Genomic DNA, 24,438 nt, shown 5'->3' with positions numbered 1-24,438 from the left:
CTAGCAGTTAGCCAGCTTTTATTTCATTTTGTGTGTGCCAATCGATGTGCTAAGCAGGGCTTGGGTCAACTAAAATCAGAAAATTCAGAGTAGAACCTTGCCTATGCCACACAAAATTCACACCATCAAACCATATTATAAACATGCTTTTTTTTCTTGCTGGCATAGACAGAAAAATTTTATCACCATATTACAGAAGCATATTATAACCTCTATTAAAAAAAGAAGAACAGGAGTACTTGTGGCACCTTAGAGACTAACAAATTTATTAGAGCATAAGCTTTCGTGGACTACAGCCCACTTCTGTAGTCCACAAAAGCTTATGCTCTAATAAATTTGTTAGTCTCTAAGGTGCCACAAGTACTCCTGTTCTTTTTGCGGATACAGACTAACACGGCTGTTACTCTATAACCTCTATTGTCCTTTTCTACATTAGCCTTTCTTCCCCTAAAACTTACCAGTAATATACTACCACCAGTGCAACTCCACAGGTAATAGCAACGATGGGAGTCCCAGTGTTGACAAGGGGCTTTGACCATCAACTTTTTAACCACCTCGCCCCTCTAGGTTAGAGTATACAGGAGTCAGAACACCAGCAGCTCGTCTACATTAGCATTTTCACTAGTAATCGCAATGGCATGAAATTTTAGGGGTGAAAGCCTAGCACAGTTTTCGACAAACATAAGCTAAAACGTGGTTCTGTAATTTGGTTATAAAATGACTATTTTCTGTCCACATCGGTAAGCAAAAATGTTATAGAAGGGTTTAGCCGTAACAATACTTCACAGCTATGCTTAAACATGGTTAGATTTGCAGCATAAATAGCGTGCAGCATCTTTACCTAGGCACAATATAGTGACAGCTTTCAGAGTGGTAGCCGTGTTAGTCTGTATCAGCAAAAACAACGAGGAGTGAACTAGAATTAATTTGCAAACTGGATACCATCAGATTAGCCCTGAATAAAGACTGGGAGTGGTTGGGTCATTACAAAATCTAAACCTAATTTCCCCAATACTAATTTCTCCCTACTGTTTCTGACACCTTCTTGTCAACTGTCTGTAGTGGGCCACTCTCATTACCACTTCAAAAGTTATTTTTCCTCCCTTGGTATCCTGCTGTTAATTGATTTATCTCGTTAGACTGACTTCACACTTACCTTGTGCCCAAATAAATGTGTTAGTCTCTAAGGTGTCACAAGGACTCCTCGTTGTTTTTACAATATAGTGAGTTACTGAAGTAGTTCAGAGTAGGGGATAAGACAGTACAATATATCCTGCAAATATACTGTGTTGTGTCTAGGGTTTAAGTAGCTGAGAGTTGTTCTCTTTGATATTTAGCACTATATGACAAATAATGGATTCAAAGAGAGACTTTGGGACAAAAAGGTTTGGCATAGTATAGTGGATAGTATAGTGCTTCCAGTGATAAAGAGAGGTATGGAACGCATGGGTTTGAAAGATACAACAGTTCTGTGTTGTGATCATAGAAGATTAGGGTTGGAAGGGACCTCAGGAGGTCATCTAGTCCCACCCCCTGCTCAAAGCAGGACCAATCCCCAACTAAATCATCCCAGCCAGGGCTTTGTCAAGCCTGACCTTAAAAACCTCTAAGGAAGGAGATTCCACCACCTCCCTAGTGAAATAATGTTTCCTAATATCCAACCTAGACCTCCCCCACTGCAACTTGAGACCATTGCTCCTTGTTCTGTCATCTGCCACCACTGAGAACTGCCTAGCTCCATCCTCTTTGGAACCCCCTTTCAGGTAGTTGAAAGCAGCTATCAAATCCCCCCCCTCACTCTTCTCTTCTGCAGACTAAACAAGCCCAGTTCCCTCAGACTCTCCTCATAAGTCATGTGCCCCAGTCCCCTGATCATTTTCGTTGCCCTTCGCCGGACTCTCTCCAATTTCTATACTGGGGGCCCCAAACTGGATGCAATACTCCAGATGCGGCCTCACCAGTGCTGAATAGAGGGGAATGATCACGTCCCTCGATATGCTGGCAATGCTCCTACAAATGCAGCACAATATGCCCTTAGCCTTCTTGGCAATGAGGGCACACTGCTGACTCCTATCCAGCTTCCCAGGTCCTTTTCTGCAGAACTGCTGCTTAGCCAGTCGGTCCCCAGCCTGTAGCAGTGCATGGGATTCTTCCGTCCTAAGTGCAGGACTCTGCACCTGTCTTTGTTGAACCTCATCCGATTTCTTTTGGCCCAATCCTCCAATTTGTCTAGGTCACTCTGGACCCTATCCCTACCCTCCAGCGTATCTACCTCTCCCCCCCCGCCCCCCCCAGATGTGTCATCTGCAAACTTGCTGAGGGTGCAATCCATCCCATCATCCAGATCATTAATAAAGATGTTGAACAAAACCGGCCCCAGGACCGACCCCTGGGGCACTCCGCTTGATACCGGCTGCCAACTAGCAGCCAACTGATGCTGATGAATCAGTAACAAAGATTATTGTATGGTTTTCCCACCAACAATAGACTTGAAATATGAATTCTCAATTGAAGGTTCCGAAACATTTCGTCTTACTATCACATATATGGCCACGATTTGCTCAGTAATGCTGTCAATGTTTAGATAGGTTTCTTTGGCACGGTAACAGGTGGTATCAAACTAAAATAAGGTAATGTGAAATATGGATCTTATATGGATTTTTACCTTCTTAAAGCTGATATTGCAATTGAGCTGCAGGCTGAGTGCTAAAAATGGCCAACTTGCAGCTGACTGCAAGGACTGCTACAAAACACTGGGTTAGCAGAATATAACAGCAACTTTTCTATTGAAATATTGGTCAAACCAATAGTAAGTGGGCTAAAGAGACTTAAAACAAATACTTGCTGGCAATAAAAATGGCTGTGCAGCAAGAAATTTGGCAACAGAATTACGTATTTTCACAGCAGTCGTTCAGTTTGTTAGACAAATATCTTTCTGAGAAGTTATTTAAATCAGAACATTTTGGCATGCTAGAATTTCACTTAGTTCATCACTGTGCTTGTTGTGTAGCCTACAGCTGTATTACCCCAAGAGATTCGAGAATAAGATTACCCACGGCTTTTTCTACATATTTCAGGGCAGCCCTGCAAAAATTTTCATATCAGTTTACCAGACTAAATAAAGTCTATTTGCCCAACCTTTATCGTGGTGAAAATTATAACTAAAAATAATAATTTATTTGTCTGCCATAACAAACAATTTACTTATCCTGGCAAGTGGGTGAATAAAGTTGTGCAAGGCTGTTTTAGAAGATGAGGATGTTTTCTAATATTGTTGTCTAATATTCCTACGGTCTTCTTCCATTGATATCTGTGGCATGGAATCAGTTTTTGCATAAGTAGTCAGTGCAAAATATGCACCGTGAAGTTCTAGTATTCACAACATGAGACTTCACAATAAAAGCAAAATTTGGTGGGGGAGGGGGGGAGGAGGAAGCCCTCCTACCAAATGAAGCAAGACTAGCAAGACAGTGTGTTCTTGTTGCCAAGAAGGCTAACGGCATTCTGGGCTGTTTAAGTAGGGGCATTGCCAGAAGATCGAGGGATGTGATCATTCCCCTCTATTTGGTATTGGTGAGGCCTCATCTGGAGTACTGTGTCCAGTTTTGGGCCCTGCACTACAAGAAGGATGTGGAAAAATTGGAAAGAGTCCAGCGGAGGGCAACAAAAATGATTAGCGGGCTGGAGCACATGACTTATGAGGAGAGGCTGAGGGAACTGGGATTGTTTAGTCTGCAGAAGAGAAGAATGAGGGGGATTTGATAGTTGCTTTCAACTACCGGAAGGGGGGTTCCAAAGAGGATGGATCTAGACTGTTCTCAGTGATACCTGATGACAGAACAAGGAGTAATGGTCTCAAGTTGCAGTGTGGGAGGTTTAGGTTGGATATTAGGAAAAACTTTTTCACTAGGAGGGTGGTGAAACACTGGAATGGGTTACCTAGGGAGGTGGTGGAATCTCCTTCCTTAGAGGTTTTAAGGTCAGGCTTGACAAAGCCCTGGCTGGGATGATGTAGTTGGGAATTGGTCCTGCTTTGAGCAGGGGGTTGGACTAGATACCTCCTGAGGTCCCTTCCAACCCTGATATTCTATGATTCTAGCAGTACTGGAATGCTGACTGTCCAAATACTGCATTGACATACCTGCAAACACCACTCAAAAACAATCATATTAACTGCCACATCACCAAAAACTGTTTATTATTTCTGCTTTTTCCTTGGATCACTATTTACTAAATTAAAAGACTGGGAAATGATGACTGTTCGTATACAGAGCAAACAGGAATGGAATATTTGTCACATCCCTACTTTTCCCAATAGTATTAGAAAAAAACTGTTTTACACCAATATGAATGAACCATTCTTCAACATGTAATAAAATACTAAACACTGAGATATTAAATATTGACAATCAGACTCCCACTGAAGTCAATGGGATTTTTGATAGAATCCTTGATACTGAATGTAAACACACCTCTCCCCCGATATAACGCTGTCTTTGGGAGCCAAAAAATCTTACCGTGTTATAGGTGAAACCGCATTATATCGAACTTGCTTTGATCCGCCGGAGCGCGCAGCCGCGCCCCCCCCCCCGAGCACTGCTTTACCACGTTATATCCGAATTCATGTTATATCGGGTTGTGTTATATCAGGGTAGAGGTGTATGTATGGTAAGAGAAATGTAAATGGACAGTAGCTGCTCTTCACAGTTAAACCCAAGCATTTAAAATATCTTAAACAAAAATACACCACTCTACACTAGGACTGAGGGCAGAAATTGGGGACTGGAAATGGAAATAAATCTATCATTAAAATACAGCTTAATTTAACCCATTTCTATTCCCCAAGAATTTATGTGCTGTTTTTCAGCCCGATAAGAACTTAAGTCAGATAATAAAGCCTTCAAAAATTGATTTTTAAAAATAATAAAATGTCCCCATTACTCCCTAACCTCTGCAACAACAGATCTTAACTGAGGAAGTATGCAGAGGCACAACTATACAAGCAGAACTGGCAAGTGACCCTTAGATATAGTGGTGCTAGCAAGCTGCTACAATAAATCAATATTAATTCTACACAATTTCATTATAAAAATAAGACTATGAAATTCCCTAATGCCCACCTGCCCAGACAAATCTCAGACCAAGATTGCTGGTGGAGTTTCTTTGCAACGTCTTTCTAAAGGTATGTAATTGATTTCAAGAATAAACTTGCGTTGAATGTTCACTGAACCAGATAAAAGAATTTCCTTTCAGGAATCTATTAAACATTATGTTTTTATATCATTTAGGGACCTTGGAATGACAATCTGATTCAACAGAAAAAGGAGCCAAGTTTCTCTGTTTTAAGAAAAGCAGTTATGCCCACAAGACCTTTTTTTCGGATACATTTTACCTGAATCTTCTAATAATTTCTATAAAATCCAAGAATTATCTTAATTTCTTCAAGGGCTTTTTATACATACCAAGCAAATCTGAAAGCTTCTTGCCATAGAAGCAGTATATAAACAACTTTAACGTAGGCCATGTCAATACATACAGCACTGTGGAATATTCACACCCCTGAGCGACATAAGTTTTGCCAACATAGGCAGTAGTGTAGACATAGCCTTAGTGTAAGAAAGAGGAGGGGAAAAATCACCTTAATTAACATCAAGACTAAACAGCCCCATGATCATGGCGATCTATGGCAACTCTGGCCTAGATGATGCAGTGCAGTGGCTCTCAACCTTTCCAAATTACTGTATCCCTTTCAGGAGTCTCATTTGTCTTGCGTATCTCAAGTTTTACCTCACTAAAAACCTACTTGCTTACAAAAGAGACATAAAAATACAAAAATGTCACAGTACACTATTACTGAAAATTGCGTACTTTCTCATTTTTACCATATAATTATAAAATAAATCAATTGAATATAACTATTGTACTTACATTTCAGTGTATAGTATATAGAGCAGAATAAAAAAGTCATTGTCTGTATGACAACTTTAATTTGTACTGACTTTGCTAGTGTTTTTTATGTAGCCTGTTGTAAAACTAGGCAAATAGCTAGATGAGTTGACCCCCTGAAACACCTCTGTATATCCCCAGGGGTACACATACCCCTGTTTGAGAACAACGGATATAGTGGAACAACAAACTACAGCTCTCCATATGCAAATTCAAAACTTGATTGTGTCATAAAATTAGATTAGTATTGAGATTTCACACTAATCCTAATCGGTTTGTCATATCACAATAACTGCCACATAATTCACTAAAATTCAGTCTAAACCAGGGGTTGGCACCCTTTGGCACACGGCCTGCAAGGGTAATCCCCGTGGGGGGCCGGGCTGGTTTGTTTACCTGCCGCATCCACAAGTTTGGCCGATCGCAGCTCCCACTGGCCGCAGTTTGCTGTTCCAGGCCAATGGGGGCTGCGGGAAGTGGCCTGGGCCGAGGGATGTGCTGGCCAGCCTTCCCGCAGCCCCCATTGGCCTGGAACGGCAAACTGCGGCCAGTGGGAGCTGCGATTGGCCGAACCTGTGGACGCAGCAAGTAAACAACCTGGCCCGGTCCGCCAGGGGGCTTAACCTGATGGGCCACATGCCAAAAGGTTGCCAATCCTTGGTCTAAACCATGCTGACCAAAAGCATACTAGCAACAGCCGCATGTCTTCGTTGTTTCCCTGGAAAAGGAACTTTCTCTCAGCCATGTTATTAAAATATTCCTGCCTATTATCTTTCACGAAAATTGTACTATGACCCTTGAACACTGTTGTTGCTACCATGGTAGGCAGGGTCTTATTTCAGGACAAGGCTAGGACAGGACTGGCGCAGAACTTTAGGAGCACTAGCTAATCATTCATTTGCATAAATTCCCAACTACACATGACTATCAGTCAATATCTTATGAAAAACACTGTACCTATTTAAATTACATAAGCTAACAGTGTCTCAGACTCTGAGCCATGAACCAGCTACACCCTATAGATTCCTTACCAGTTGTCCACAGAATGAAGCACTTTTAGAAACAGCAGGAGATTGGAAGGGAGTGAGTCCACTGAACTCTCCCATGCAGTGGTCTGTTGAAGGAAACAGTTAGAGAAGGGCTGCACTAACAAGCAAGAGAAACTACAAAGACAGGAGCTGAACTCCGTTCAAACGCTCCTCCATACAAGAGAGAGCTTGAACTGCAGTTATTAGGAAAAACATCTGGTGTGTTGCTTTGATTTTCAACACTAGTCATTGGGACAGAAACAAAATATCATTATTTTCCCCTCAAAGAAGTAAATAATTGCAAATTTACATCTATGTATAACCTGTCATTTATTCACTTCATCAGTGACTGCTTGAGTCTAATGGTATTGAACACTCAAGTGTGGCAGTTTTTCTTAAAAGCAATAATTACTTTATTTCTAGAATATACTATTAGGTAATGAAAAACAAAAATGAGTCTGCCTAACAATATTTTATCCACTCTCACAGAAATACTGCTGGACTGGAAACAGGCAGCCTAGTAATAAATAAATAAATAAATATTAAAACTACTTTCACCAAAAGTATAGCAGCTTTTAATTTAAAACTTCAGCCAAAGGCAAAATACATAAATGATTAGCATTATAGTGTTTATTTTAATTACACTGTGCAATTAGAATCCAGCGAGCTGTCAACTCACTTAAGATACACAGAAAACCAATAATTTCACAACAGGCGCTAGTCAGAACACTTGCCCCTCAGTTGCTTCATTACAGGCTTATTTGGCCAGTTCCAGCACCAAGATGTCATGACAATATACCAAACCCAAAGTGAAATGTTAGTGCTTCTGATCACATCTAAAAACAGCGCACATCTTTAGTGATAAAGAGTAAAAGAAAAGAAACAGGGAAAGGCAGTACAGCCCTGACCTACTTGTTAAAGGAGACATGCATTAATGACAAGAAGCCATTAATCTCCAAAATACAACTAAAATTTAATAAATTAAGAATAATTCACCTCTAACTCAGATTTATATTTACAGACAACATATTTTCCCTACTAGAACAAATTCATAAATATGTTACAGCACTAGCATGCTCAGCACCACACAGTACAGATAAAGTGCACACGATCCCTTCCCCGGCACAGCTTGCAACCTGAACAAACAGAGCAAAAGATCTTGGGAGACAGACCTGTCCTCGCTTACAGACAACCCCCCCCAACCTAAAGCAAATACTCACCAGCAACCACACATCACTGAACAAAAACATTGACCCAGGAACCTATCCTTGTAACAAACCCCGATGCCAACTCTGTCCACATATCTATTCAAGTGACATCATCATAGGACCTAATCACATCAGCCATACCATCAGGGGCTCGTTCACCTGCACATCTACCAATGTGATATATGCCATCATGTGCCAGCAATGCCCCTCTGCCATGTACATTGGCCAAACCGGACAGTCTCTACGCAAAAGAATTAAATGGACACAAATTTGACATCAGGAATCAAAATACTCAAAAACCAGTGGGAGAACACTTTAACCTGTCTGGTCATTCAGTGACAGACCTGCGGGTGGCTATATTACAACAGAAAAACTTCAAAAACAGACTCCAAAGAGAGACTGCTGAGCTAGAATTGATATGCAAACTAGACACAATCAACTCCGGTTTGAATAAGGACTGGGAATGGCTGAGCCATTACAAACATTGATTCTATCTCCCCTTGTAAGTATGCTCACACTTCTTATCAAACTGTCTGTACTGGGCTATCTTGATTATCACTTCAAACGTTTTTTTTTTCTCTTAATTAATTGGCCTCTCAGAGTTGGTAAGACAACTCCCACCTGTTTATGCTCTCTGTATGTGTGTATATATATCTCCTCAATATATGTTCCATTCTATATGCATCCGAAGAAGTGGGCTGTAGTCCACGAAAGCTTATGCTCTAATAAATTTGTTAGTCTCTAAGGTGCCACAAGTACTCCTGTTCTTCTTTTTGCGGATACAGACTAACACGGCTGCTACTCTGAAACAGAGCAAAACATATCATTTGTTGTGTATTTAAAAGCCCTTGTTATTGTCACTGTGGGTAGACTGTTGATTCTTGTGATTTTGGACAGGCTATTTTTCAAGAAGTAGACAATGGTCTGTTCTGTATCTAGCTACTTTCATGGCCGTAATCACCATTGTATCTGAGCTCCTGTAGAAACCCTTATTCACTTTTTTGGAAAAATTTTACAGCTTTAAAAAGTACCAAACATTAGAATGTCTGGAGATCAACAGAAAGCCATGCAGCCTGTGACTCATTAGCATACAATGACACAGAATTTACTCTTACTCCAATTAGTTTATACCACCCAACCTCCCTTTGCTCCCTAACATTAGCAAAGACCTATGCCGAGATTACACAAGTGTAAGTTAATGTAATAATACAGTTTTGTCACTGAGGTCAGTAAGAGCTAAGCATAATTATTCATACTTTTCACACATAAAACTCTTACAATTTTGTCACAAGGCTTGTGTCATGCTCTAGGTAAGTATAGTATACTTACCTACGTGCCTCCAGCTTTCATCCAGACCACATACTTGATCCATTGTCTACAGCCAAGCTCTAAGATACAACCGCATTTGCTCCAATCCCTCAGAGACAAACACCTACAGGATCTCTATCAGAAGTTCTTAAAACTACAATACCCACCTGGGGAAGTTAAGAAACAGATAGACAGAGCCAGAAGGGACCCAGAAGTCACCTACTACAAGACAGGCCCAACAAAGAAACTAACAGAACGTCATTAGCCGTCACCTACAGCCCCCAACTAAAACCTCTCCAGCGCATCATCCAAGATCTACAACCTATGCTGAAGGACGATCCCTTAGGGTACGTCCAGACTACCTGCCGTATCGGCGGGCAGCGATTGATTTATCGATCCCCGAATGCGCTCCCCGTCGACTCCAGAACTCCACCAGAGCAAGCGGCGGTAGTGGAGTCGACGGGGGAGCCGCGGCCGTCAATCCCGCACCGTGAGGACCCAAGGTAAATCGATCTAGGATACTTCAACTTCAGCTATGCTATTCACGTAGCTGAAGTTGCGTATCTTAGATCGATCCCCCCCAGTGTAGACCAGCCCTTACTCTCACAGATCTAGGGAGATAGGCCAGTCCTTGCTTACAGACAGCCTCCCAACCTGAAGCAAATACTCACCAGCAACTACACACCACACAACAAAAACACTAACCCAGGAACCAAAACCTGCAACAAACCCCAGTGCCAACTCTGTCCGCACATCTATTCAAGGGACACCATCATAGGACTTAACCACATCAGCCACACCATCAGGGGCTCGTTCACCTGCACATCTACCAATGTGATATATGCCATCATGTGCCAGCAATGCCCCTCTGCCATGTACATTGGCCAAACCAGACAGTCTCTATGCAAAAGAATAAATGGACACAAATCTGACACCAGGAATTACAACATTCAAAAATCAGTAGGAGAACATTTCAACCTCCCTGGTCACTCAATAACAGATTTTAAAGTGGCAATTCTTCAACAACAACAATTCAAAAACAGATTCCAACATGAAACTGCAGAACTGGAACTAATTTGCAAACTGGACACCATCAAATTAGGCCTGAATAAAGACTGGGAGTGGATGGGTCATTACAAAACCTAATTTTACCATACTAATTTCCCCCCTACTGTTACTCACACCTTCTTGTCAACTATTTGAAATAGGCCACCCTCATTACCACTACAAAAGTTGTTTTTCCTCCCTTGGTATTCCACTGTTAATTGAATTGTCTTGTTAGACTGAACCCCCTTGCTAAGGCAACTCCCATCTTTTCATGTCCTATGTATAAATATACCTGCTATTGTATTTTCCACTCCATGCATCTGATGAAGTGGATTCTAGCTTATGCCCAAATAAATTTGTTAGTCTTTAAGGTGCCACAAGGACTCCTCGTTGTTTTTGCTGATACCAGCTAACACAGCTACCACTCTGAAACCTGCTTTATGCCAATATAACTAATATTTCCATACCAGCAAAGACGCAATAAAAGAAAAAAAACAAAATAACAACCCTGTTTTTGCCAGTATATTTTATTTTAATCAGGAAATTGGTGTAAGCCAACATTTCTCAAACTCGGGTCCGCGGACCACTGATGTTCTGCGAGGGTACACCAGGGGGTCTGCTAGCCCTGCTGATCAACTCCTCTTCCCTCCAGCGCCTCCTGCACACCAGGGAACAGTTGTTCAGCAGTATGCAGGAGGTGGTGGGAGGGAGGAAGAGGAGCGGGAAAAGGGCACACTCAGGGGAGGGGGCGGAATCATGTCTGGGCTGCCAGCCCCACTGATCAACTCCTCCCCCTCCCTCCCAATGCCTCCTGCACGTCGCAAGAGAGGCAGGGAAGACAAGGGGCAGGGGTGGAGCGGGAAGAGGTGGGGCGGGGTGGGGCCTTGGGGAAGGGGTGGATTAGGGGTGAACATTTTTAAATCAAAATGAGGGTCCTTGGGTTGGTAAAGTTTGAGAACTGTGGTGTAAGCTACACCAGCCGAAGTACTTTTTTGCCAGTATAAACTGCATCTGCACCAGGACGGTTTGCCTGTGTAGTGATACCACTAAATCTTTTCTAGTGCAGACCTGGCCTTAGTAGGAGATATCACAAGCTGGTTTTATTATACATCTTGTAATGCTGTAAAACACCCTCCACCCCAAATTATTAAAAGGCACCTTTCATCATGGCCAAAAAAAAATATTTTGAGTCCTTTTGGACGTATTAAGAACCCAAAAAAAGTTTTAAAATAAGTTTAAAAGTGAAATTTAGGGAAGTGCTCAAAATTCCCAGAAAAACTCTAACTTACAACAAGGTGTGGAATGCAAAATTTCAGGAAAATAATCATTTCATTCTAAGTAGTATTAGTTATGTTCTGATCCTGCCAAAGCGCCCCAATCAGGATTGGAGTGCCATTAACACTTTCTCAGGGCGTTCAGGATTGAGAATCACCATGTTACCCTGCTGCCTCCAGCAAGGAGGAGTATTACTTATGATAGCTGGATGTCATTCATCTCCCTCACACTCTAAGCCCTTCAGCCACTCAAGCACTCCCCTCAGGACTCTGCCAGCCCCTACTTTGCCTCGCAGGTTAACAGTTGTTGTATTCCAGTCCCTGATCTCTGCAGAAGCACCCCCGTGCAGTATCCAGCGAATCACTGGACACTCACAGTAATTATCGGTAAGCTCTCCCCAGGGAGACAGCGTACACATAGCTTCACTAGAACAACTTAGAATCAGCTCCCTATATAACACAGCACTGGAATCTACTTATAATGAAAACAAATATAAGTTTATTTATAAAGATTAAGATTTAAGAGACAGTGAGCAAGGATAAGAAGAACAGGTCACATGTAAAACAAAAAGGATGCTTCCTAAACTTAAACAGTCTAAAATCCTTACCTAAAAATATTTTCTCACCTAAAGCAACTTCCCAGCATCACTAGTGCTTATAGTCAGGATCCAACTTTCATGAATACAAAAAGCACTGTCCTTTTTGCTTCCCAATGTCTTTTTGCTTCTCCTTCTATTTCCCAAACACATTGTTTTCTCCCCCAAAGATGGGATGACCTCTGTGACTCTCTTCCTGGGGTGCTGGCTCCAACATGTCTTCCCAAACTCCTGTTTGTTTCACATTCCCCAGTTGACCGTTTTTTCCTGTTGACTTTCACATGTAAATGGATCTTCCATTGTGTTAGCTTTACAATGCTTAAATCTACACATCTGAAAATACCTCCCTTTCTCTGGCAAAACCAGTTTTTCACCTCTACTAGGGAGTAAAACATTAATACAAACTATAAGGATACAGACATAGATTTTTAAAAATATAATCTGTACATACATTTCATTATATTAATGACCAGCATAATCCTGGCTTTCATTTAAGATCTTACATTACATTCTTTATAGATAACTACTATGGCAGCAAAGTGTTAGGTGTAGTGAGTTTGTCAGGCATGATAAGAGTTACTGTTACAGAACAGTGAACTCTGCTAGTTAGCATCAAGGGGGTCTTGGGATCACAGTCCCATTGTGCTAGGTGCTATACAAACCCAAAAAAAGGGAGAATCCCAAATCTGAAGGGCTTACAGCTTAAAGACCCAGACAGATGAAGAGCAGGGGATGGGAATACAGGATACAATCAAGTAAAATTGCAAAGTCCTTTCACAGCTTCATAAATTACATGGATTGTAAAATGTAGTGGGGAAGGAAGTTAAACTTAGGGCGGGTGGATTTTTAAAATTAGTTTTATAATGGGATAGAACGCAACTACCACCACTCTAAATGAAAGATTCAATCCTGGCACTCAAACCCTGCAGGAAAAAATTGCTTCCAAGCACCAAATAAATACTAGTAAGAATCATGCAAATTAATAAAACCAGCGAGAAAAGCAACCATTTTAGATATAGAAACTTCAATCTCTCCGATCTACAGGAAACAATCAGGTTTTTGCAAAAGTTTACCATTTTTATCTTAATAGCAAGAGATGTCGGAAAACTAAATCCATAACCTTACAATCTGCTGGAATACTTGTTTACCTGCATTTATTCTTTTTCATATCTAACACTGCAGTAATTGAAAGTTACCCAGGAACAAGATTAGCACAAGGAAACAGAACCTCAGCAATCAAATTCTCCACAGAGGGAGAAAAATTAAAATACCTTAAAGAGAGAAATGCCTCAACTCAACAACCAACATTTGGCCAACTCACCTTTAGAACAGATATCTAAAACGTGGTCAAAAACACACACTTCAAACTGACAAGTTAAATTTTTTTTTTTTAAATGGGTTCGCTTACCTTACATTAATACAAAGGTTTTATTAAAAATCTAATTAAGATCTTAATCATGTAAGGAATCCCAAACTCAACAGAACTATATACATGCATGAAATTATTTCCTGCTTACATGTTTGTAGCTTTAGTAGCATAAATAGTAAAAATTAGGGTATTTACTTTTTGCATTTCTTTCTGCTTGGACAATGAAAAAGACTACTGAATTTCTTATGTTTGTTCACTGTCAGCTTCTAGACATTTTCACTGTCAAATTCTATGCATGCTACAAATTACAAAGATTGCAATGGAAAATGTATATTTTATAAAACTTTCCTTTGGATTTTTTTTTAATTGAAACATTTCTATTTTTTTTTTAATATTTTGCAAAACCTAAACTTTGGGCCAAATTTGCCCTGATGACAGTCCTTTAACAAAATATAAGCAAACAACTGTTTCACATTTGAAGTAATAGGCACCTTACTAAAAAGTTCTCTCAAAGAGCATATTATCAATTTTTCCTCCTTGGAGATATGTTCTAGCTTGATAAATATTAGACAAAATAAATATATAGTATCTTTGTAACACATTTAATCTGACAGGTTTAATGTGGTGTACAACCATCACCATTCCCATAGGGCACGTCTTCACTGGCAACCTTAAAGCGCTGCCGGGGCAGCGCTTTAACATGTCTTGTATAGTCCCAGCAGAGCACTGGGAGAGCTCTGTCCCAGCGCTCCAAAAAAAACCCACCCCCACGAGGGGAATGGCTCCAAGCACTGGTGCACTGTCTATACTGGCACTTTACAGCACTGAAATTTGCAGCGCTGGGGGGGAGGGGGGGGTGTTTTTTCACACCTGAGTGAGAAAGTTGCAGCACTGCAAAGTACCAGTGTAGACAAGCCCATAGTGTTTTTTCAACTCAAAAACCCCAAAAGCTCTTTACAAACTACATATTTAAACACACATCATAAAATATATACAAATAACATCAAAGATAAGGACATTATCCTTCCACTTTATACCTCTTCTCAGATTCATTTACTCCCTAGTTTATATAGTGAACCTATCAAAACATCTCTAGGAACATGCAGAATTTTTAAAAATGTAGTTGACAAACTGACATACCAACAGTTCCAAAAACTACCCCACACAAATGAGAAATACAAACTTCCTCACACAGCCATGTGGAAGCAGAGAAAAAGATAAAGGGAATTTGAACGCAGATATCTTAACTTTTAGGAATAAAGTAATAGGCTAACACTAGCTCTAATAACGCGAGATTTCAGGCAGGGCCTGGGCAAATGGAAAGCGAGTGGAACAAAAAAAACTGTGAGAGATACTGTTTTTCGACCTTGTGTTAGATAAGAATGGAATACAGACTGTAGCAGGAACTGCTGATAAAAGTAAGGTATCAGAAGGAATATATATAAACAAGATGCAATTGTTGATCATTACTGTCTGTAACAAAAGGTATAAATGCTTGCCCTAATTGTTTAGTTAATGGAGACCTGCCTGGGATGGGGGGGGACCCCTGTCCTGGTGTACTCTCCCCTTGCAAGTGTCAGGAAAATAAACTGTCTGACCTGTTGCAACCAACCTGAGAGTGAAGACTCTGTTTTCTTCCACAGCCACATGGGCCGAGTGGTCTTCCAGGCACACTACAAGGTCTAACTTTGGTTCTCTCAAGCCAAACATGAGGAAATCTAATTCAAGAATCAAGTGTCCTATGTTAATAACTTCCTGTTGCCCAAAGGTACAAAGCTCAAGGATCCCAGTTAATTTCATCTGTTAAAATGAAACACAAAGAAGCCAGACACTGAAAAAAACTTCCATGCAGCTGCACTATATGGGTCTTATAGAGACAGAGATGAATTTTATCACTAGAACACAAGTGTAAGGAAACTCACGCAGTTCAATGCTGAACACTGCACAGAATTTTAGAAGTTATAAATGGTAGAGGCCTATTACCCCAGCACAGGATTCTTCTCTATAGTAAATATAACAGTGTTTTGCTTAAATAATGACAGGTTTCAGAGTAGCAGCCGTGTTAGTCTGTATCCGCAAAAAGAAGAACAGGAGTACTTGTGGCACCTTAGAGACTAACAAATTTATTAGAGCATAAGCTTTCGTGGACTACAGCCCACTTCTTCGGATGCATCCGAAGAAGTGGGCTGTAGTCCACGAAAGCTTATGCTCCAATAAATTTGTTAGTCTCTAAGGTGCCACAAGTACTCCTGTTCTTTTTGCTTAAATAAGTGATAGTGTTCTACCATTGCCCTTGAGACAGGATGCCACATAATCGACCTTACATTTTTCCTCTGCTCAATTTCATCCCGCAACTCCCAATTATAGCCCCCTCGTCCCAATCTAAATAATTCCTCTCCTCGCAGGTAAGGCCTGAAACAAGTACTTACCTACGTGTCAACTGCAACTGTGAGTTTAGTGCTGAAAAATAAACAGCTTTCTGAAAGGCTGTATCCTAGAAGTTTATATGCTTACTGAAGGGTAAGGATCAGAAGACTACTCTGCATGCATTCTGCCCCTTTGCTGAGAATACTCCTTCAATGCTTCTGCCATACAGAGGATTGCACTGGGTGACAGAATTAGAGGAGAGATGTTCTTGCTAGTGGCCTGACCTGGTCCTGTGGGGTGCTTCTCCAGTTCTGCTGCCAACCAGGGTTTGCTACCTATATTACTCCCATTCTCCTCCCCAAAGCAATGGAGAACCTCACAGCCCAGCACCCAAAATCCCAACAATACCCTAAGATCAGGACAAGAGAAGGTTCCCAAACTGTAAGCCCCTTGATTGGGGCAGGGACTGTGTCTTTCTGAAAAGCACAATGTGCATACATACATTGTATACAAATATTAAACAGCAGCAAATGTTCAGGCTCCCCTCCCTGGGTCTCTAATAAGAATCACACAAGATCTCAGACCTTCCACAGACTGCAGAAGAACTTTCTGGCACTTGCCAATCACATCTCCCAGAAGAGATGAGAAGTGAAGACTAATACCAGATAATTATACATCCCACATAATGGAGAAAGAAGAAGGAAAATGGAGAGAGTGAAGGAGTGGGATGAGTAATAGGATGGGTCAGGGATATTTTAGGAAATAATGGGAGGAAGAGACTGGGGGTGCCACTCAAAATTTGCCACCTGTTAAATAAGGTGGTTAAATATGGGTAGTCCTTCCAGCACAATGCACTAATAAACACCACACTCCAAGAAGCCATTTATGAGATTCTCACCCAGACATTGTCCATGGACACTGTTGGCCTTCACTCTACCAATTTTCCTATTGGCCTCCAAATCAGTAGGATTTGCTTTCTAACTAGAATAATTTACCACAGTTTAGCTGTTCTGCACATTTAGACGTAATCTCAGCAAAGCCATAGAGAGGGGGACTATCATCTTATTAGTACAAGACTTTCTTCCTCTCTCTCCACAACCCAAAGTCAGTCATGTTGGCATCCATACTCCAACTGCAACTTCATATGTAATTTGCTATCCACTAATGACCACTAAGTCTTTTTCTAAAACTTTTTTCAGATGTGTCTTAGACTAACCACAAAACTTGGAGGATAGCAGTCAATTTCACTATAGTTCTATGGAATTTCCAATAATATATCATGAGCAAAATAAGTGAAAAATACATAAATATGAAAGATCTACAAATAAAACCCACACCACTCCAATGGGAGAGTAGTTCCCTCCCCTTTAATCTGCAATTACTGCACCTTTACCCAGTTGAATAGTGTTAAGTATTCACTTTGATAACATCGCTTGAAATGTATTCACAAAGAGTTTGGCAAGATTCTGAGCTTGATTTCTTGGTTAATATTCCAAACACTGAAAGGCGTTTCTGTAGATAATAGAAAGAAAATGAAGCATATATACTTATACAAGATGGTAATAGAAAAGAGAAAGTATTATTGATATATTGAAGAAGTCACCATTTTATATAATAAAATAAATGAATGAACTAAGTCATCTACAACACTGTGGACCAAGTCTTCTGTATTGTCTTAGCATAACATCAGCATTTTCCCCTGCCATCTTAGTGTGTGTTTAAGTTGCATAATGGAACTAAGTAGTTTAACTCTTAGACCTAGATTCTAAAAGGCACTTTAAAACCCACTGTAAAATTGGAATGCAAAGGTTTGCCCTTTATAATGTACTAACAAGACCAGATAAAATTGCTGCCTATTGGCATTTAGCTGATCCAACAAAGGCTTAATGGGTTTGTAATTGTACAATCCTATTGTGAAATACATGTCTCAACTTTTCATTCATAATCATGGAAACCACATTACAAAAACTGTAGCTGCATATTATGTAATATGAATAAACATATGAATCATGTTTTTGTTTAAACTGGCTACTAAACTTCCTCCTACTGGCTACTAGTAGACTCTGAACATCAAATAAAATTAGGAATGAACTGCAGATCTTCTGAATCTGTTAAATCTCCACAATCTGAATCGGTTCTACAGTCTACAGTCTCCCTGAGACAGAGCGGAGAGAAAGAAAAAACTGTTTTTAATTAGAAAGTTAGTGAAGACTCAAGAAAGTAAGGATGAAACAGGCAGCAACAAATGTTTTTTTAAACTACATATACAGCAACTGCTATAAGAAACATTTGCTGGTAAAAGTAATACTTAAATTGAGATCTATGGCTGAATGTTATCACAAGGATTGCACTTACTTGACAGTCTGCTATTAGCCAGCTCCATTATCGCTATTTGCAGTTTTTAAATGTACAGATTCAGAAGTAACTGTACAAAGCCTCCATTACAAGTGGATTTATAGAAAGCCACAGACACAGCAATAATCATCCTCATTAAGCATCTCTTCCCACAGCCCTGCATTATGTGGACACAAAGAGGAAAACATTTCTTCTCCGTTACCCACAAGCTTAGATCTTTCTGCTTATAATCACAAGCTCAAGCAACTGTCATTGGCAGAAGCACAAAACCTAGAACAAACATATCCAAAAACAGTCCCATAAGCAAAAAATAAGTTAAAAATACCTAAACACCTCTCAATCCACAACCACTTCGATTTCCCAACAACTTACATTTTCAGTAACAGAATGCATCAGAATAAAACATTAACTATGGCTTTATTATTTTGCTAAAAACCACAACAGTTCATCTATCCAAGATAGATACATTTATGTTCATGCACATAAAAAGAAAATGGCAGATGGCAATATTTGTAACTAAGCTGAATTATAAAAATCTTTTGAGCTGAAGTGATGCATTAACTCTTCAGCCATAAGCTGTTTTAACTCCTTTAGTATGAATGTTCATGGTGCATCCTATTCCAGCAATAGGATACATGTCAAGAAAATCACACTTCCAGTCAAGGGGTTAAAAGCACATTAGAAGCTCAGATAACCTGAGACTACTATCTACCACACATTCAGGTCAGAGATTGGCTGTTGTGATATGCAGCTTTTATTTCTTGATTGCAAAGTTCAGTTTGCTGATTGTACACTTTAACATATAGATATATCACAAATAAGTTTTCAGACCCATAACAGGCCTCCCTGGCAGAAGTAATAAAAATCAGGATTAAAGTACACTGTGCCCCATCATAAAACTGTTCTTGTGAGCCAAGTATTTCCCACATTATCATAAGGAGTGCTGTATACTCTATTTAAATAAAGCTGTTTTTAAAATCAGTCAGCAGACTTGGAACAATCACCCCAGTCACAAAGCAAAGTAATTTACAGTGTAGGACTTTGGTAATCTGAAATTAAATTTGTCATATCTCTAACATTTACTTTGAAAAATTAACAAAGGTGGTTATACAAGCAATATAAAGAGAATGTATTTGCTCATCTTCCCTGCTCAAGTTAACTGTCTTTGGAGAGTTCCAAACCAGCAAATATTCAGCAAAATGCACATTTCAAGCTGATTATCCAGTTATCTCCAGAATAAATCACTCTTCATAACTCAATTCTATATGTGACAAAAGAGCATTTTATTTGATATTGACAGTACAACTTAATTTAGTTACATCTGTGATAGTTGAAATAAATATGGATCTTCAAAATGTTTTAAAACAGTTGCCACAATCAATGTCCTGGAAATAGAATCCATCTTCTTCTACATGACTATACCTTGGTTTAATAGTGTGGAAATACTTTTTATAAATTTAAATTTATGCTAAGCATTTAAACTGCAACTGAAATGCCGAGTTAGGGTTTAAAAACAGTTTCAAGATACTGGAAATATCAGAAAGCTAAATGCATTAGTTTGCAGCATACGTTTTTCTTCTTCCACATTAATAATTCCTCTAGCTACATTTATGATGTCTAAATTGAACTCTGATTCCATACTGTGACTTCATGGTTTACACTTTTGCACTGCCATATAGCCCACCACGAGAAGATTAAAAACTCCAAGAAGCTAAACACCAAAAATGCTACGTTAGATCCTGATAATTCAGAGGTCTTGGAATTTCATACAATCTGCTAGTCTCTGCTCTGTTAATAAAACAAATCAACAGGTTGAGTGGGAGACTGCTCACAAAGTACCTACACCATTTGCATTTTAAAAAGGGGCCTCTTTCTTCTAATCTAGAGATCACTTCACCAGTCCAATAGGGGGCAAAAGTTGGAATCTTAGGCATTTTACTTTAGAGCCCCTTTGAGAATAAATTGTGAGAAAAAGGAGGGGATATAGTTGGGAGTTTAAAGAGATTTTTTCCAATTTCAAATTATCATACAGACAACTATCATTTAATATCTCCTCTCTAACTCTGAGGGGAATTTTTCCATTATTTTTCCACTCCTTATTAAAGGCCTTTGAGAATTACTATCAAAACCATTTTGTTCTTAGCACCATAAGAACCTACTGAATACTTAAGAATCACCATTACCACTATTCATAACATTGAGAGTTCATACCATTTTTCTCTTTATCATCCATTAATATTATTCTATGAGCAGAAAGTGATCACCACTGACCCACATCACAGAAAAAAATATGCAAATAGCATGAGTATAAGGCTCACAAATCATTTTAATGCACTTCTTTCTTTGAAGGAAAAATGATAAATGCTAATAACCAACAGTCAGTGCAAAAATGTGTTTTAGGTAGTTTTCTAATTACCCCATATTTAGCTTAAATCACTAATCATATACTTTGAAACAAGAAGGCACTTTTCTAAAGCTATCTGAAAGCATAAAACCACAAACCAGTACAACCAAAATCAGGAAACCCATTGTATTCTATCTTTTCTCTCAATCCATCTGCAGTTGAAAGAACAAAGCTTTGAAGATAAAAAGCCCAACACTTTCCGTTGCCATTTGAAAGGGTGAAGCAGCCATTCTGAAAGCATCTGGTTGTTGAGGGTTACTACTAAAGTGGTGTCATTGCCTCTTTTCCAGACTGCTTGGTAGACCTAGTTGAAATTCAAAATTTTGTTTCTGAACATTTTTCTCTGAGTGGAGGAGCAGGAAAGGCAACATTTCTATGGTTTCCCATCATTGGCACCTCAGGTAAAGTCAGACAGTCTGGATCATGTGTATTCCTTACCTATTAAACTTGCCAGTGGGAGAAAAATGTATATGAAACCGGAAATGATGAACTTTTCAAAACCATGACGACTTAGGTACGTTCTTCCACTGAGAAAGGTCACTCGGCCATTTTCATTAATAATTGAAGATTCATTACATCAATACCCTTTCCTCTCTTGTAAGGTAATTTGTACCTGGAATGTTTCATTTGTTGTCCAAGTAAATTAGTTTTTAAAAGGGTTAAAAATCCAAAGACTAAAACTGGAGAAGATTTTCTACAACCATCTAACTGTGTATCTGTTAAAGTGCCTGCTCTTTCTGCTGCAAATCAGCCAACGCCACCATTTGATAAAAAGGAGTTTTGTGCTTGCCAAAAAAAATAAACAGTATTTAAAATACACAGGTGAAAAAAAATATAGAACAGTTACAATCACAAGAGCCATTTAAATATAAATAACCAACGAATGCAAACAGAATAACCTTAGAAAGGGGTGCTGATTTGCTGGATGGTCTCAGTGTCCACACACAGTTTTTTGTGTTTTTTTTTTTAAACAATGAAATACAAAAACGTGTAAGAGGAGGCTGTGATGAGCCAACCAAAGCCAGAGGACTGACAAAGCTAAACTCCAGTCCTAGATCCTGACTTCACATTTATCCTTTTTCCAGAGACCCGAGTTTAGGACGGAGTTTCCATTGTGATTAAATAGCTGTTTGTGTTTTGTTTCCTTGGCTGAAAGGCTACACTGGGGTTTCGCGGCAGCACCTGAGCTGGCAGGCGGATGAGCTGCTACGATCCGTTCCCACACGCCGGGAGACGGCGCGGCCCAGGTGCTGTGGCCCCCCGCCATGGGGAGCGGGCCCGGCCCCTGCAGCCCGGCTCCTCCGCGGGCCCCGAGCCCCGGGTCCGAGCCCTGCCCAGAACCGGGCTGCAGCCCCCGCCGCGAGCCCGGACCGAGCCCGGGGCGGTGGGGGGCAGGGGGCGAGCCCGGACCGAGCCCGGGGCGGTGGGGGGCAGGGGCCGAGCCCGGACCGAGCCCGGGGCGGTGGGGGGAAGGGGGCGAGCCCGGACCGAGCCCGGGGCGGTGGGGGGCCGGGCACAGGTCCCACCCACCCGCGGGCTCCAGGCCACCGCGGCAGGTCGGGCTGCCCGGGGCTGCCCGGGGAAGGGGCTCGGGACCCGGCTCAACAGGCGGCGGCTCGGCTCGGCTCGGGGGGGCGCCGAGCCCCAGGGGTCGGGACCGGGCGCGCCCGAGCGGCTCCACTCACCGCGGGGCTGGAGCTGGGGTCGCCGCCCGCCCGCATGCTGCCTCCCGCCGCTCCGGCTGCGCGACCGACCGACCGACCGACTGCCGCCCGCTCCGGCTCCGGCTCCGGCTCCGCCGCCCGTGCCCGCGCGCCGCGCGCCGCCCTCAGCCCGCCCGCCCGCTCCCTCCCTCCGGGGCGCGCCGCGCGTGCCCGAGCCCAGGCGCCGCTCCACAGCCGCGCTGCGCGAGGCGGCCCCCCAGCGGCCACCCCCCCCCCCCCAGCTAGTCCCGCTCCCCCTCCCCCTCCCCTCCGTGCCCTGCCCCCCTCCCAACCCCCTCACCCTGCCCCCCTGCCCCTCCTTCCCTCCGTGCCCAGCCCCCCCTCACCCCACTGCCCCCCCTCCCAACTCCCCTCACCCCACTGCCCCCCCACCCCCCCTTCCCTCACCACCTGCCCCCCGCTCCCAACTCCCCTCACCCCACTGCCCCCCCACCCCCCCTTCCCTCACCACCTGCCCCCCGCTCCCAACCCCCCTCACCCCGCCCCCCTTCCCTCCGTGCCCAGCCCCCCACTTCTGCTGCCCCCTTCCCTCCTCGCCCACCCCAGTCACTCCCCCACCTAGTCCCCCACATCCCCTCCCCTCACCCCTGCCCCCTCAGCACCTAGCCCCCTCACCTCAGGACTCAACCTCCCGCTTCCCTCTCCCAGCTTCCTGCTACCCCTTCCTTGCCTTGGCCCCCCTCAGTGCCCAGGCCCCTGTTCCCTCCTCCCCTCAGCACCTGCCCCCCACCCGTCCTGCTCCCCACAGCATCCTTACCCCACCCCCATTGGGCTGGGAGCCTGGGCTCAGCCTCTCCCTGCCTTCCACAGGTGTCCCCAGCCTGGCTTCTCACCCCACCCTCCTTCCTCCCCTTCAGCCTGTGCTGCCCCATGGAGCCTACCCTGGGTAGCAGTGATCTCACTGGCAGGGAAGAGTGAAACTGTTGCTTGCTCTGGTGCTTTGGGTTCACAGGGATGTGTGAGCAGCCCCCACACTAATCTCAGCTGCAGCCACAGACAAACTGCCTCCAGCTCTCCCCTCCCCCTGTGCTCCACAGTTGTTTCAGGTGGTGCTCATAACCTGTAGGACACATACATACACACACACACACACACCCCTGCAGTGGAGACAGGTGATGTCTGATAGGAAGCAGACAAACCTGCTATTCCTCTTTTGTGAGGGGCCTGCGGGGGAGGGGTGCTCCTCCTGAACACATCGCATCAAGCTGGCACCCAGTGCACCTCACATATTCCTGGGGGTGTTAAAAATCATTAATAAAAATTGCAACGTTATGCATTTTCAACCATGTTTTGAATCCAGGTACCTCTTAATAGTGTTATATGAGTTTATGCTTGTTGGGGCAGGCATGGCCTTAGGGCCATGATTTGCCAGGCATTCACTAAAGATCTATATCTGAGCCACCTTTGGAGAGAAAGAGATGGAGTCAAAAAGAAGAAACAAGAGACAGATGGAGACAGGCAGAAGCAGCAAAATGAAGGAGCTGCTGGAGACAAAAAAAAGGAGCAATAACCGGGATCGTCCAAACCATTCCCCCTGCCATTTGTAAAATAAAAATCCAATAAAATAAACAATATTCACCTTCCTCATCTTTTTTCTCCTGTACACGTTTAAATCCCTTATAGATTTGTTTTCATAGTTCCCGTCTCTCTCTTTCTTTTGTTCCTCCATCCCTCTGTTGGATTTATTCCTTGTGTTCTTTCAGTCACTGCTCTTCTTCCTATATTCAAACTCTTTCTGTCCTCATTCCCCTACTAAAGTCAGCCCACGTCTTCCTTTGCCAGGCTCACCAGATCAGAACCCACTTTTTTCCT

At 42.1% G+C, this 24,438-nt stretch overlaps 1 protein-coding gene across 20 annotated transcripts in view; it reads right to left on the bottom strand.

Moving 5' to 3' along the window:
• PTPRF (protein tyrosine phosphatase receptor type F) overlaps positions 1-23,573 on the bottom strand; it is a 560,345-nt gene extending 536,772 nt beyond the window's left edge. For 15 of the 20 annotated variants that reach the window (XM_065555286.1, XM_065555292.1, XM_065555285.1 and 12 more), the window contains exon 1: positions 22,588-22,749. The gene's annotated coding sequence lies outside the window, so the exon portion shown is untranslated. Of the gene's footprint in view, positions 1-22,587; positions 22,775-23,507 lie in introns of those variants that run through there. The other 5 variants (XM_065555289.1, XM_065555293.1, XM_065555287.1 and 2 more) reach the window with 4 other exon arrangements.
• Between the last annotated feature and the right edge of the window lie 865 nt (positions 23,574-24,438).

The sequence above is a fragment of the Chrysemys picta genome, chromosome 8 (assembly GCF_011386835.1).
Source record: "Chrysemys picta bellii isolate R12L10 chromosome 8, ASM1138683v2, whole genome shotgun sequence".
NCBI lineage: Eukaryota > Metazoa > Chordata > Testudines > Emydidae > Chrysemys > Chrysemys picta.
Note: the sequence above shows the minus strand (reverse complement) of the source record. Positions and strands in the feature narration are given on the sequence as shown.